The sequence below is a fragment of the Wasmannia auropunctata genome, unplaced genomic scaffold, assembly GCF_000956235.1.
Source record: "Wasmannia auropunctata unplaced genomic scaffold, wasmannia.A_1.0 LD336000.1, whole genome shotgun sequence".
Taxonomy (NCBI): domain Eukaryota; kingdom Metazoa; phylum Arthropoda; class Insecta; order Hymenoptera; family Formicidae; genus Wasmannia; species Wasmannia auropunctata.
This window is the reverse complement of record NW_012026890.1, coordinates 2,795,526-2,811,634: the sequence shown is the minus strand read 5'-3', so window position 1 is coordinate 2,811,634 and position 16,109 is coordinate 2,795,526.

Below are 16,109 nucleotides of genomic sequence, written 5' to 3'. Positions count from 1 at the left end.
GGTTAAATTCCAGCACGAAATCCTTCTTCGGAATAGCAGACCCGAGAAAATTGGCGGAAACAAAAAATTCGGGAAAGCACGACGACTTGGAAACGGGCTTCTCAGGTACGGGGGAGTCGAGAACGGCGGTGCGGCTTCGCCGAGTAAAGCCCTGGGATACTGCGCGATAACGAGAGCTCGGGCGATATCTTGCTCGGGCTGCGCGCTTAATTAAAACAAGGAACGAGACGCCCGGGGCTTCGCGGTATCATCGGCCACCGCATCGCATAACGGCGGTGTTTCCATAATTTGGCCGAAAACCCCGCCAGACACGGTGGTCAGCAACGGTCGGTCAGCAACGGGGCGCCGTGGACCGCGGATCCCGACCACGGTTATTAACTGACCAGGATGTACGAGACACCGGGGACCAAGTTGAATGGTGAACGCACAAACCACGCGGGGCAAAGCGCCGGGGGTGCGCGAGGCTACCTGCGAGCTATGTTGCCGAAAGGATTGATGGGGACCGGTCACCGGTTATACCCGGCGAAACACGCTTCGAGCTGCACGCGGGCCCGCAGACAATTGCGCGCCCGGAAACGCGTTCCGTCCCGGGCGCAATTGAATTATCGGCGATGCATGCGCGGCGCCTGCCGTGTCTACGTGCAATTTGTTACACCGGACCGACGCGAATTCGTGAATTCGTAATCGGTCGACGTTTTCCCCGCGAAATCTTGCCGCGCCCGTTACCGCGTCTGCCCTTCCCGCTTTCCAAATGGACGGGGAGATTATTAATTGGAGTACATTCGCGAGGCAAATACGCGGATGCGGTTGGGATACGGCTTTTTTTTTGCTAAAAGTCGTGGCAATGTACAACAACGACGATTTATTTATGGGTACGCGAAACTGTTCAGAAATTATAACATCTCTCGAAAAATCAGCGTCCATTTTTATTCTTCGCATTATAAACGCATTTAAAAATCAACAGATTCATATTTAAAAAGTATATCTTTATCTGAAGTAGAGTTAGACTTCGCGGTAACTTTATTCTCGCCAAACCAGGATGTCTCGAATAATCATGTTTAAGTCGACAATGATCGACCCTTTCTCCGGCGAGGAGAAAAAAAGAGGAGGAAAACACGTGGAAAGAAAGAAAGAAAAAAAAAGGAGGAGCCATAGATAGAGTTGAGAGAAACCGCCCTGAACGAAGTCAACCGAGGATCTATCGTTCTCCGGGGACTAACTGGATCGTGCAGGTCGGGAGATAAAGAGACTGGAAAAAAGAGAGAGAGAGAGAGAGAGAAAAAACGGGAGCGCGAGAGAGTGGCGGAGGCGGTGGAGAAGGAGAAGACAAGCGGTGGAATTGAATCGAATTGGACCAGCTTGGCGCTGGCGTGTTCGCAGGCAGTTCGTCCAAGGATATTTGTTCCGCATACGTACGTAAGCGTAGCCTTCGGAGACCCCGCTGTCGGGGGTTGTAATGGTAGCGACGGACCGGTGCGGCGGCGGTGGCGGCGGCGGCGACGGCGGAGGGAGGGGCGGGAGGGGCAGGGCGGAGGGGGATGCCGCATAAAGCACCGTCGTCGGCACCGCCGGGGCACGTGGTGCATGCGGGGCGTATTAAGTCCACGTGGAGAGAGTCACGCGCGTCTCCTGGGATCGCTGACAGCAGCCGAGGAGATGGGCGCGACCGTTCCCTGGGGAGGATGGGCGTGTATGTGTGCGTGTATACGTGAACGCATCCTCCCGTTCGCCCTCACTCCCGCGCGCGCGCGCGGGCGGCTAATTGTTTAAAATCTGATCGCACGTAAGCGCGCTATACGGCGGCTAATTAGGCGATGGCCGCGGTCGCGCTGGATATCGGGGCGCGATTTAATGATCCCACGTGAGGAGGTATTAATTACGCTCGCGCGCGAGCATTACGCGATAATTACGAATAGGCGCGGTGCGAAATTGCCGTCGCGGAAGCGAACTCGCCCGTCAAGGTTCAGGTTCAGGTTAATTATTTGCGTCGCTGGGGGTATGCGCCCGCGCTGATAAGAAATGATTGCTCGGCGATGATGAGCGTTAAGTAATTTGTCGCGCGTAATTGGTGGATGACGAAGGTCGGTTGGAGCGCCAAGTTTGTGTGCGAAAACGATTTGCAGGGATAGGTGCATGCACGGCTATATAAAATTATTGATTGTAATATAAAAAGATTTATTATATTATAGAATAAAATTTATAAACACAAGTTACTATTTCTATTTTAATAAGTAAGGAATTTTTTTTTATCATCTTTATCACCAAAACAATACTCCTAAATGTTTGAAATATTTCTTATTCAAGTCAAATATCTTAAAGGAATATTCTACGCATGTATTACGACGTAGTTCTGAGAGAAGACAAAGAGAATAATTACGTAAAATCTGTTTGCGTATGTTCGGCGTTAATCAACCGATGAAATAATTTCCATTTGAGCTGGTCCGAGTTTGATGCCAACTACTGATTCTGTGATAAACAGGATCTGATGACACCGACTCATTGATCACGGCAATGAGTACATGTGCTAGTCTGCTAGGATAGTGGTAGTAAAGATTTATGCGCGGACTTAACGGCTCGCGACCGCGATTTCCATAGCTCATTTAATTATTGGTTTCAACACTGTGAAACCATGATTTAATGTGAAAATGCAATGTCGGATCAATATAACATCTCATAAAAGTAAGCTAAAATACGTATTATACACTCTATTTCTCTCTGTTAAAAAAATAAAATATTTTCAAATTATTTAAATCACACTAAAAAATTTATATAATAAAACTGTTATTTAAAAAAAATAGTTATTATATTAAATAAAATTATTATTATTTTTTTTTTTAATTTAATGATTATATTTACCATTTATATTTAATGTTGATAAATTTGTCGATGAATGAAATAAATCAGAATGAATCAAATAAAGATTTATCTAATTGTAAGCATTTGAATATTACATGTATATAACATTACATCTATTATTGATAAATCCATCGCTAATCGATGAAGCAAAGAAAATCTGCCTAAATGCTTAAACGTTGCAACGATGAGTTGCACTATTTATATTTATTATAAATAAGCTTATTGTTGATTTTCATTACAAATCAAAAATTGCGATATATAGATTACATTGATTTATTCATATTTAACCAATAAAGGATGTGTAGAAAATTTAACAGTGTTTATGCAATAATTAAGAAAAGACTGACATAAATATACGTTAATATTATTAATACGTTATATTATTAATATTATATTGTATATTATAAATATTTTATATTATACATATTTGACGAATTATTTCTACAATACAACAACAAATGTAACATTTTTATTAATTTATACATATTTACGTGCAATTAATTTGTAATGTAATAGCGTTGTAAATAATAATATTCACAGTGTATGAACCACCGTCCTTTTGAGAATGATAGAATTAATTGCGCAGAAATGCTGATAAAAACAATGAAAATAAAAAAAACGTTGCGGGATCGCAGTTCCAGCAATGAGTAGAGCACACCCGCGAATTCCGGCGCACCCCGCAGTATAGCCACCACCTTTCACCTTTGATTTATCCTCTTATCATATGCGAGCTCGAGCCGGTGGACGAGAGCGCGCGCGGGAACGGCGGAGGCACCGACAATATCGCCACCCCCCTGCGACGGGGGCGCGATGAAAATGGGATTGAAAACCACCAGACTAATCTTCTACCTCTCTCGCGTGTACTCGTAACATCCGTGCCCGTGAGCGTGCGCGCACGCACACGCACACACATGCACGCGTGCACGGAATCGTCCACCTGCACGATTAACCCCCCGCGCTTTTCCGCGCGGTCTCACACGCGCGTGTGCCTCCGCGCACACTCAACGCACGTGTATTAAATGCGCCGCCGGGTACACGTATCGCGCTGCGGTGTGTGCGTGCTAGTCGCGCTCAGAAACGGCTGCCATTTAAATAAATGTTTAATCTCGCTGGCGCGTCCCTTCGCCCTCCCCGCGTCGTGAACCCCTCTCCCGCACAGTTTCCTCTTTTTCCTCCGTTTCGTTTCCGCGAGTATAGCTCGCCCGACGAAGCGGTAAAGGACGGAGAATTGCGTGGAGGGAATAGAACGGGAGCGGCTAAAGAGAGAGATCGGATCTGGAGAGCGCGGGATTGCACTGTAAGGTGGAAGCGAAAGCACCTTCGGAAGGGGGACAAAGAGAGTGAAAGGACGGTTGTAGGCGGAGGGGTGAAAGGACCCGCGCGCCGCCGGAGAGAAAGAGAGAGAGAGAGAGAGCGGCAAGTAAAAAACCAATCGAGTCTGTGCAGCGCGGTGCTGCGCGGCGCTGAATCCCCGGTTCCCCTCCCGCGTCCCAACCCCGGGGTTCCTGGACCATTCGAGAGACCGAGCCCCGCAGCCATTTAACCTCTGCATTGCAAATGCCACCCCCTATCTGCCGCGGCCGTCCGGCCCGGGATAAGGGCGGCAGGGTAGGGACGGGAAATAGGGCTGCCAACTCGAGCCGAGACTGTTATTTTAACGAAATATCTTTAAACGTCGGCACGAGGGAAGGGACGGGGGGGGAGGAGTGGCGAGAGGGGGTCGAACGGATGGCCTGGAGGAGAAGGATGAACCTCGCCAGTCAGCCCGGAGGGAGCGAAACCGGCGCGGAGCGGGGATGGATGGCGAGACGGGGAACGGGACGGTCTCGGGGCGAACTCGGCGCGGAGAGATGAAAGGATACCTAGTTACGGGACGAGAGCACACCGGTTTAAAGGATTACCGGCCTGCCCATTATTCAAATGTATGCTAAACGCGCGGGGCGGTGTGCGCGATAGCCTTATCAACCCTCTTGCGAGGCGCACCGCGCCGCGCGGATATTTCACGGCGGTTCGCCGCAATAGCGCTTTCACGTTCCGGAGTAGCGCGCGGACCGAAGCAACTATGCTTTACTCCGACAACGCTTTTACGGCCGCTTCCATACTGATGACCAGATACGGAAATTCATCCTGGCCGGCAGCTCCTACTTGACCTGGACAAAAATAATGCCGCATTTTGTATAGTAATGTTCAAGTTCTCATCAACATCATAATTTATTCGCAGCAATTCAGACTTTCTTCCCAGAAAAAAAGCTTCCGTTCGATAAATTATCCTATGAAGATTCTTCTATGGAACTTTCGCCGAAATTTTTTGGAAATCTATCGGTTAAATTTATATTACGTACTTATAGTAACAATTGATATTCTTTCACTTGGCCATTAAAGTCAAGGAACTTTCGAAAAATGCTGTTACAAGTAATGAATATTTAATTCCAGGCTATCACCGACGTTGCAGCAATTAAGCTTTAGCTTCGCAAAGGAAGTACCACATTACCATAGGTCATAATAGACTCATGCTGCGAATACAATCGAAATAGGCATCAGCCGAGTTTTTTCCAAGACGTATATCCAAGACGCTTAGCGGCATCGGTTAATTCGCGAGGAAATTGTCGTCGAATGTCCAACGCGATTCCGCGGAGTATGCCGGTCGCCCGCAGATGCGTTCGGACGCGCCGAGAGGGAAGCCCTCGCGCAAGATTTGCGCGAAGCGTGAATGGAAGAGGGCGTGGGAAACGGCGAAGTGGCCGCGTACGCGGATAGTGTGCTGACTTGCGACCGGTCCGGTAATTGCCGTAATTGTGCCGAGTGATTCACACATCAGGATCGGCGCGGCCGCGGAGCGGCGCTCCCGCCACTCCACCCCCGCGTCTCTTTCGCGCAAACACGTACACACATACGTATATATACGTTCTCTCGCAGCAATAGCGGGAGTATTCGCGCGCCGACGGACGGCGGTGCCGAGAGAGCGCGAGCGCATCTGCGCGGGATTTCGGAAACAATTGCCGACAATTCTCGCCACTTGACTCGCGGCCAGCGATTGACGTGAGAATTCGCTTAGACGGCTGTACAACTCCGCCGCGGAGCGTATGAGGTCATCTTCATTAAATCGTTCTCCGCTTAATGACTGATCTAATTTTTTCCCTTGTCTCTCTCTTTCTCCACCGCCGCCGACGGCGGCGGCGGCGGCGGCGGCGCGGGTACGCGCTGCACGCTCGCTCGCCGCACCACCGCGATCAGCGTAATGTGCGCTTTACCTCGCGCTTTTTCCGCTTCTGCCGGGCGGGAACGCCGTTCGTGGAAAGTCCATGGTCGCTTTCTTCTCACGTGACGTTCACCAGGAAAGCCAGCTTCGCGGAACGCGGTCGAATGGGGAGGAGATTGACGTAGAACGAGCTTGGATTCGCGAGCGATTATTATCAGCGAAATTATCTCTTCCGGTACAGTAATACGTGAAATATTTCAAGCGTTCCAGGTGACGCGTATTTCTGGGATAAGATTAGAAATCTTATCGCAGATGCAATCATATGTGCATATTTTTATTATTTCTTTCTTTTCTCTTTTTCACGGGCATATATATTTTAAAATATAACGTAGAATATATATATATATATATATATATATATAAATTTAATTCGCATATCATTTTCTTCATTTCTTTAAGCCTCGTATAAAATTATTTTTCTTAAAATGTTATTATGCGACAAATTTTATTATATTACATTCAATGTTATATAATTTTATATGTATGAATCATGTACGCATATAAAAAGTAAGATTGTATAGCACTGAAATGTATGTTGTAAATCCTTCGTGTGCACACATAGCTCTCATTCGAGTCAGCGGCTCTTTGTGATGCTAGAATAGCATCCCGCGAAGCTACTTTGTCGTCGCATCCGTTTCCGTGCATTTAGCCTCTCACAAACTGAGAAGACACGCTAAGCTCAAGCAGCCATTTACATTTGCAAAACATGAGCTTTCTCATGAGCTTTGATATAAACTAATTCGATGGTTTACATCAGCTAACGATTACATAGCATTCCCAAAATTATTAAATTATAATTAAATAAATAGAAATAATTACTAATTCACTGCATTGCGTTGCGCATAGTAATTGAAATCTAGAACAATCTGATTTATATGTTTTATTCTTACAATATTAAACATTTTATCATAATATTAAATATTAAATATGAAATCTAGAACTGTCTCATTTATATATCTTATTTTTAAAATATTAAACATTCTATTATAATTAATTTGTAAATGTGCTACAAATTATATTGTTAAATTTATCACATTTTTAAACCTTATCTATATAAATGTACTCCGTATATCTGCAGTAACAGAGGCTTATAAAGATCAATCCGCTCGATATAATTTAATTCGGCCTGCTTTCGAAAACTCGAATCTCATTAGAATCGTATTCTTCTGGCAGGACGGCATATATGTATATGTACCGCGTGTATCAGCGGAAGAAATCAATTCAGGTCCCTCGGTCCCGCAGGAGATGACATTTGACACCTTACTGGCATATTTGCCACCCCGCCAGTGATTGGCTGATTATGATCTCGCTAATCCCGAGCCGGGTGGGCTTGGACCACCCCGACGTGATTGCCGAGCTCAAAGGCAAATACGTATCCCGCGCGCACCCTTCGAAATCGCGCTTCGCGACGCGCGACCCCAATTTTCGTGCGAGCGAACGTGCGTGCGCGCATACGTGCGTGCTCGTCGCGCGTGTGGTGATTACACGCGATTCCGCTGGGCATACGTTCACCCAATGAAAATCGCTGCTTACTCTCGTTTATGACATTTCTGTCTGCGTGCTACTCTAGATTCCAAGTCAATGTATGTCATTTTTTTCACGGGACACTCCAGAGAAAATATCAGCGCTCTTTTCCCTCTAATGACTGGCTCAGAGTAACAAATTGTAATAAATTAAAAACAAAACTGCTCTCGATGTGAAACCTTATTAGTTATTACGCAAAATAAATTTTCGTCAAAAAATGAAATATCTTTTAAACAGGTAGAATGCCTGAATTGCAAAAGATTACAAATAATATTGAAGTTCTTGAGCAGTTTGCGTTACATCTTATATCTCTCCTCACGCAAATTTTTAATCTAAAAGTTAATTGACGTTGTATTTATTGTAGAAACTTCTACGGGATACTGATGAAGCTCGCACACCCGACTTTCGCGAAATTCAAATTCAAATTATTCTATAAATAAGGTCCTAGAGTAGTTTGACTTCAAACGGCGAAGGAAACGATTCCAGGATTTCACCCTCCAATTGACGTCCAAAGCGTTAACGAGAAACGGAGGTAACGGTTCTCCAAATAGAGGACATCTTCCAAGTTTTCCTCCTTTCGTTTCGGCGCGTGAAATTTCCTTCGTCGAAAATTTCAATTACTCGCTACCACTTGGATGTGATGTAATGGAAATCAGCCTTGGGTGTAATTCCGCGAGAATCGCGCGATTACTTCCGCCTCGAGGTATACGCGACTTCGCGAAGGTAAGTCGCGAATCGAAAAGTGCCGGTAAAGGCATCGCTCTTATACGCGCGGGGCTTACAATCAAAATGCTAATCGTTTCAAGAACAAGAGGTGTAAGTCCATAGAAATTGGATGTAAGGGACTTAATATCGCTTGGCGGCGCGGATCGCTAAAGAGTATTACGGGGGATTACCGGGGTAAAGTGACACCCTTGGCCCGAGGGCTGCGGTGGCGCGCCGCGCGCAGTCTTAACAAAACACCGGGGGTTGGAGGGGCCTTCTGTAAATATTGTTACTGCCACCCCGCCGGCAATTTCGCCAGCCATATGTCAAGCCACCGATGTCCTTTTTAGCGTATTCGCGCACGCACGTTAGTCGCTCTCGAACTGATCGCGCCGAGGAATATGCGCGGCATGGAAAGATCCAGCTCAAAGGACAATCTAAAAAAGGATAGAAGGTCGAGAGTATTTATTCTGAAAATATCACTTCATCGAGATTTTGTTTGATGTATTGTATGCCAAATTTGCATGGTCTTGATAAATTATACGCGTTTTTACTTAATAAATATCATACATCATGTAGATTTTTTTACAAATTAACAAACACTTTAAAAACTTTTGCAATACTTGCTAAATACATTCAATTACTACTAACATTTTTTAGCACAAATATTTATTAGGTACTATAATAAATGTATTTTCTCTCTTAATAATAAAAATTAGAAAAGTCTTGTCTATATATTATTTTATATATCATAAAAAATACTACTGATGTTTTAAAGAAATCAGGTATGAACCGGTACGTTCGATGGTTCGTTATGGTAATGCATAAAGCGGAGTATAAAGCAATAAGTACGGGGGTCAGCGAGGGTGAATCGTAAATTAGAAAGCAGAGCGAGACGGCGAAGGAGGGGGCCGGGTCTCGAATTAGCATCGCTTTCAAGTCGCTTTCTAATCTCGGTAACTGGACAAATTGGCACTGAATGATCAGTAACGAACGGACGGAAGGCTCAAGTGGGTTTGCGGCCGTAGGCGAAGGACGCCTCGGGAGAAATGGGGGGACGCCGGGCGTCGCGTTGCGTCTCGCGCCGTCTCTCGCATCGCTATTCTGCGGCATATCGCGACCGACACGTGGCACGGATTACATATACGTGCATGTTACACGGCCAATTTCGGACGTCCGGTTAATGCGGGACGTTGGAAGGGGGAGGGGCCCTAATTGACGAATTAAATCCTTTAGGCGGCGATTTAAACGCATTTCTATAACTACAAGACGTTGTGCAGGATCAGATATGATTCGAAGTAAGATTATGTACAAAGTTATTTTATTCACCATAGAGCATTAAAAACCGGTACAGCAGCTTTGGATAAAAGTACTGAAAAGTAGATATAATTGATATAAACTGAAAAGAAATCTCAAAAGTATTTAAGATCTGCGAAAATATCATGATCTCATTGACGTTGATAAAATATTTTTCAAATCATTTTGCACTTTCCACGCGTCAAGTTTCCTATCGCGGTGAAAGATCTCTTCAATAAACGTAAAATTCTATTTTCACGAAATAGGACACCAACGGATTGTCGTCAACGACTACAATCGGGAATAATCGACAGCTGCGACGGATTTCACGTTGGCGACTCGGGATAGGAGGGAGGGTTTCCTCCGTCGGGCGCCGTGGCAAATACGCGCATGGCCACCGTAAACATAAATTTCCCGTACACACGTATCCAGTAGCCACGATTTATTACCCGTGAATCGAGCCGGAGGGGGCGGTTTACAATGGGCCGGCAAATTGCGGCCCGTTTATACGATGGAGACGTTATAGCGAGTTCGGCGATGCGGACGAACAAGTGTGAAATCAGGTGCATCCATAATGCAAAGGGGTGGGCGCGAGGCCCCGATCTCCCTTCGGTGCTTGCGTTCCCGCGCGCGTTGTAACCACCCCTCGTTCACCCGCTCCCGCTCCCGCGCGTCTGCGTTCCCCCGGTGCACGGTGCAAATCAATTAGACACGCGGCGGAACGTTACGTTTATTGCCGATGTATCGAAAAACAGAACGCCCCGTCGTCGACCCCTCGGCGGAAATATCGCGGATTTCGCAGCAACGCGGGCGTTGATGGGTGGGTGGCGTGATGAAACGCGAAATCCACTCGTGGTCGATTTTTCGGAGTGTTTACGGATTAATCGACTAACGGTTCCCGTCAACCTTCGTAGAGGGGTAGAAACGGCTTTTATTCGCGCAACGAAATGATATCCAATTCTTACGAGAATTAATTTCACGAGAGAGAATAATTCCACATGGGAATGATCTAATTAAATAAATTAATTAGAAAAATAAATGGGAATTTTATTACATACAGGAGTTGTAGATGTAACATATAGTAGAAGTAACGAGTTTTTAAATTAATACACATGCAATTATGTGAAATGTAGTAAGCATTAATAATTTTTAATACTTGGTAACATTATGGCCTTAAAATGTCGCAATATTTATTTGCCGATTTTCCAATGATATTTTAATATAATTCTCGTAGTTATTTATATGTTATTAAATGATTCTGTCTTCTAATTTATAATCTATTTTACACAACTATTGCTCTGCGTATTGAAATAGCTTTAAAAAAAATAATGAATAACAAATCACTTAGAAAAGATGATCTTAGAAAGATCCCATCGTTCTATATGTAATTGTACTCTTCGCGCCTTAACTGCAGTCAATGTTCAATGCTCAATTGTAGGCGTGGTGCTGAACAAAGTGCAAAGTGGTGCAGATCGTTGGGGATGGCCTTAACTTGGTAAGAATTAAAGCGAACGGCTCGAGGGGGTAGCTAAGGGTCGCCTCCAGCGATTATACTAATAGTCGGGGCGTAGATAAGCTTACGGGGGGAGGGGGGGTGCGGAGAACAGTTAAGGCTACTAATTGTTTTCCGCCAAGGAAACTTTGTTCAGACGATTCTTGTCTACGCTAACCCATCTATATTCTAACGAAAAATACGTTGAACCCGATAATTATGAAATACTGACTATATCTCCGTATTCGCGACAATAATCCATAAACAAAAGAAATACATATGATATATATCGAGATAATTAACATTTCAAAATTAATCTTCTTTGAGAAGTAAGTACAAAGCTTTTACTGACAAGAGATTATACTTTTATTCAGTTATTTCGTCTGATTAATTCTTATATTCTCGATTTTATAAATATTTTGTTGTTCTTTCTAAGCATATTGTCCATTTATTTATTTGACTATGTTATTATAAATAACAAAGATAATCAATTAATAAAGAATTCAATGTATTCAATGTAAATATATAAAATAATAAAGATATATTGTATTTATTGTTATATTAAATTCTGTTATACACATAATCACGATACAATGCTAACAAATTTTGAAAGCTTGGATAATTGCACGCCGAATAATTGTCGGTCTCAAAACACAGCCTTACTAAATCTGGATTACGTAACATCACAATTAAATTGACAAGCAAAATTGCATAAAAAATTATTAAATTGCTTATTAGATTTTCATGTAGTAATATTAAGTAATAATAAATAATATTATTACTAACTCAAAAATATTAATAACTTAAGCAAATAAAATATTAATATTCGCAACATTTATGTCTGTTGATCTCGTTAACTTCCAGAAGCTTGTGAATTTGTACTGTCATAATCAAAATTCTCATTTTCTTCAGTTACAGATTGTTGCATTATTTTATCCACATTATTATCTTCAATTTCTTCTTGTAATCTTAAATATTCATATATATTATGATGTTCAGCCAAATGAGATTTTAAGTCATCTATTCCATATCTTTTAATAATACAATTGCAATGTTTGTAAGTTATACGTTTTTCTATTGACTGTGAAATGCTGCGATAGCGAAGTACGTGTAATTTCTTCTCATATCATAACTATTACTTCCACAAGATGAGATTGTGTTGTCAGATGTTGGATTAAAATTTTTTTATAGTATGCATGTATAAATCAAATGCCACAAGTTTTGCATTCTGCAGTAAATAAGTATGGTTTAGAAAAATAACGCCATATCGAGTCAACGTCGCTTTCCCAATTTAATCGATTATATGTTTAAAATTTAAGGCTCATATTCAAAACGCATATTTAACAATAAAAGAGCTTTTACATATAATATATGTAAACTCTATGCTTAAAAGCGCTTTTATCGATAAAAATGCGTACTGAATACCTAAATGGTTTTCATTTCTTAAATTTTTGTTGCATGTGAACTTAGCACTACCGTGTCTCTTAATAAATCTGCGTAAATGTTCTCGCGGAGTCTTCTACGTTTCTATAACGCGAAAATATTCTAGATATTTGACGTCTAGACAGAACGGCAACAAAAAGCGTTATGTAGCTCGATAACCGAGCCAGGTACGATGGTGTGTACCGCCGATGCGGAAGAAAAGCCCGGAGCGTAAGAGCGAACAATGGCCTTCTCTCTGGCAGGTTGATCCAGCTTGAGTAATGTTGAAATCTGGGGCGTTCCTGGGAAAGACCACCTGACCTCTTCGTTCCTCCATCACTACCGCGCTGGACCCTCGTGGACGAGTCACGCCCGGTTATAACACAGATCGAATGTGCCATTAATGACGTTGTTGTGATGACTATTAAGTCGACATATAAATGTTACCCCAAAATCACTTATACCGATCTGTACACCATTAAATACATATAGCATTAAGAAAAAAATTAAACACGTACAGAAAGCTTGATATTTTTTATACGTGTGCATATATACAGATAAAGATGATATAGAAATATAAAATATCAGTTTTTTTTTTAAATTTTTGAAAAGTCAATATTTTCTCTTCACAAATTATATCACTTTTAGGAATTTTAAAGACTTTATCAGTTATTAAATCTTCGTGAAAGTTATTGTGCTAAAGAGAAAAATTCATTACAAATTGCGCAAAAAGTAGCGCACCACTGACCTGGGTGTACTATTTCTCAAAAGAAAGTCTTCCTCTTTCATAATTCGACGCGTATCATACTTTAGTAAGAAATCCACCAGCGTCAAGATGGCTTACATGATTACAACGACGTGACATCGATCCTGAGAAATTGCAGGCGGTTATATCGCCCCCCCGAACTACTCTTGAATATCATCCCGCGCTCGGTGTGCACCCTCCCTCCTCCCGCCGGAAGTGAAATTAAACCAATAGCCACATTTGCGAGCGCGGTGTCGCATTGCGCAATTCCGACAGGAGGAACGAAAAAAGGAGTACGGCAAAACGGAAAACCATAGAATCCACGGTTTCTCCTCGCTACACCCCGCCGCGTCCTCCGTTCGGGAGTCAGGAATATCGGAATTTCGCGCAGCGATCGTGCGAATGTGTCCCGGGGACCCCAGAAGAAGTCGTTCTGGGATGGACACGCGGCCGGGTAATGGAAGATGTGATAATTTAGTATGCACGGTCGGAGTTTATTTGAATTTTATTGGCGAACTCGCTGTCACGTGGACGTAGGAGAGTGGCGGCGGCGATGCCGCAGGGGGGTTCCTTTTTCGTTTTATCGGATCGGGGACGAGACGACGCTCCTCCCGTTTTCCCGAGGGGACACTTCCGTCCGACCAATATCGCTCCTCTTCCTCCGTCGCTCGGGCCTTCTCGCTCCCGGCCCCCGTCTCTACCCCTTCCACCCTCTTACCTCTTTATCCCTCTCTTCTCCTCCCTCTCTCTCTCTCTCTCTCTCTCTCTCCATCTTTTACTCTCTCTCCTGGGGCGCTTCCAATATCTTTCTAAGTTCTCGGAGCCGGCCATGAATAAACTATTCCCCGACTTTGAATATCTGAGCGTTTTGCGCGGGAATGGGACCGCCATCGAGGGACCGACCACAGAAAAGACGGGAATGGGTGATATCGATTGATCGACATCGCTCGTGGGAGGAGGAAACGTCGTAGTTGAAAGTGCGATCCTTCAATTTTTGGAAAACGGTTATATTCTTAAGAGAAAAAAAAAAAGGAAAAATGCTGTTTTTGCTTCAATTCAATGTAACGTTTAAAATTTTCCGACAATTGGAAGAGATTGATAACTTCAACAGCTCTCGCTGGTTGTGCGTTAATGCATTATGCAACACGTGAGATTCCTCTGGCCGATATTATTTCAACATTACTTTACATAATCTGTATCAATATTTCCTTAATCGATAAAAACAGAAGAAAATTAAAATGTATCGTATATATTTATTTCTTTAATCGATAAAAACAGAAAAAAAATTAAAATGTGTCGTATATTTAATTTATTTTTGGAGGTATATCTCTTCATGTTATTATTAAGTCAAAGATATTTTAATCATCCCGATTATACATGGAACTTGTGCGTCGACGATACAATCTAATCTCTGAAGATTTCGCGGACAAAAGCGCTGAGTTCATTAGCACATTAGCGAAATGTATTCTTTACGGTTCGCGTCGATCATCAAGCGCGAACGGCGTCGTTAATATACCCGACGGGATTCTTTATTCCTGATCGCGATAGCGGGGCGATTAATTTTTCGTGCCGTCGAGGATGATGAAATCAAGCAGTCAGCATAATGAGTAGCGTTGTCTGCCGCGCAATTCATCGGATGTCGCGGGAGTAAGGGACGCGGGGGTGGCGAAGGACGGCGGGGTTATTAATATTCAGAACGAGAAGCGGGAGTCGAGAGCAGTGCCGAGTGACAAATACCTAGAGCCCCGTCCCAACCCCGGCACGGCTCAACTCTGTAATTAACGCTAATCTCCAGGCTGGTTCTGCGACACCGTACCACCCACTTCGTCTTCTCTCCTATCTCTCCTGTACTTACGGGACGGAGGGTGGCTTTAAGCAGGAGATGGCTCTTCTCTCGCCAGTCGATTCTCAGACGAGAGAACGTCGATGTTTTCCTGCTAAAATATAAACTCCGGCGGAATTTTATGTTTTCCTTTATTTACCGTTTTTTTTTTTACATTTCATTGAAAATTCAATGATGTTTTGAAATGAGGTAAATGGACTATTGCGGTTACCAACAAACCGCTAGAAAATGCATATACTATATGTAGATCTCGTACGAAACCTCTGGAAAAGTCGGGAAAACTACTTCATTGTTTGCACATTCCTCCTTCCAGTACAGCGAAAAAAATGCCGTATGGTCGCGGCCGTCTCGTAGCGGTTCCTGAATATTTTTGTGAACATTACCACCCCGCTGTTCATTCGTCATGGGTGGTACGCATTTAAATTTACAAAACTGTATACTGTATTGCTAACTGCATATGTGAACGCATAAATTTCTTTCGCGGAGCTCATAGAACTTTCGGTGAAATTTTTCAGTATACGCGTAAACTTTAAGTTGTAAATTGTGACGATAAAAAAGAGACAAAATAATGACGAGATGAAGAGATAAAAAAAGTCCATCGATATTTTTTTATATTATAAAATATATACTATATTATTTATATATACCTACTATATTATTACTAATTAGAGAACAAAAACGAAAAATTCAAGAAGATAGAAGAGCATAAAAGGTTAGTATAATACTATAGGAATATAAGTAACGTTTCGTATTGTGCAATCAACAATTTTATAATTATACTTATTTATATTTATAAATAAATATCCTAAATAGCAAAAGATAAATTCATCGGACAATGTTTGTGAAATTTATTTTACTCTGTAGATCCAAGCATTTTCTCAAAGCCGTGCAGGACGAGCAAAACTCGACTGAAGCACGGAAACACTTGATTAAGGATACACACATTCGAGATCTTCCAAAGAGCTAG